Consider the following 1,121-nt stretch of genomic DNA (forward strand, 5'->3'; position numbering starts at 1 on the left):
GGATGGATGAATGGATGGATGGATGGATGGATGGAGGGATGGAGGGATGGATGAATGGATGGATGGTGGATGGATGATGGATGAATGGATGGAGGATGGATAAATGGATGGATGGATGATGGATGGATGAATGGATTGATAGATGATGGATGGATGGAGGGATGGTGGGTGGATGAAGGAATGAAGGTATGGAGGATGGATGGATGGAGGGATGGTGGGTGGATAAATGGATGGATGGATGATGGATGGAGGGATGGTGGATGGATAAATGGATGGATGGATGATGGATGGAGGGATGGTGGGTGGATAAATGGATGGATGGATGATGGATGATGGATGGATGATGGAGGATGGTTGGATGATGGATAGTTGGATGGATGAATGGATGGATGATGGATGAATGGATGGATGATGGATGTATGGATGGATGGATAGAGAAGTGAGGGAAGCAGAGTCACCTCCGTGGACTGACATATGCAAGAATGAATCGACAAAATATGAACCAATGAAGCCAAATGGGTGAGGGGGGTGCCCTCACATAGACACATGAGCGCTGTGGGCTGTGTATGAAATGCCTCACCCCCTTGTCCCTCCACCTGTCCTGCACCCAGGCCAGCACCTGTCTCTGTGTGGTGAGGGTGAGGCATGGAGGGGGAAGGTTTCACTGTCCCGTCTCTATCTACAACCAGCGTTCCCCTCACCTGAGAGAGAAGCCACTTGAGGGGGGTGCTGATGAGCATTGGGTGCAGGCAGGGAGAGTGGATGTGGGGAGGGGAGGGCTCAGGTCAAGACTGCCAGGTCTGGACTCCTTTAATGCCCAGGGAGGATCTCAGCAACAACAAGGGGGAAATGGAGGGTCCAGGTACTTGGAATGCTCCTGGGGGCTTCCGTAATGACCATCAGTCCAGGAACCTCATCTTCGCTGTGGGGTCACTCACAGAGTGATGACCCCAAAGTTGCTTCCTGAACATGTGTGTCTTACAACCAACCATGGCCACCCACCACAGCTATCAATTGTCTCCTGCTACCGAACCCCCAAGTTAACCAAGTCAACGTGAACCCAGACTGGGGTGCCTCCAGCCCCCAAGCCCCTGCCCTCTTGGTAAAGGCGTGCCTGTCCT

This window comes from Echinops telfairi, unplaced genomic scaffold, assembly GCF_000313985.2.
Source record: "Echinops telfairi isolate 266 unplaced genomic scaffold, ASM31398v2 ScPeMD7_2;HRSCAF=8, whole genome shotgun sequence".
Classification (NCBI taxonomy): Eukaryota; Metazoa; Chordata; class Mammalia; order Afrosoricida; family Tenrecidae; genus Echinops; species Echinops telfairi.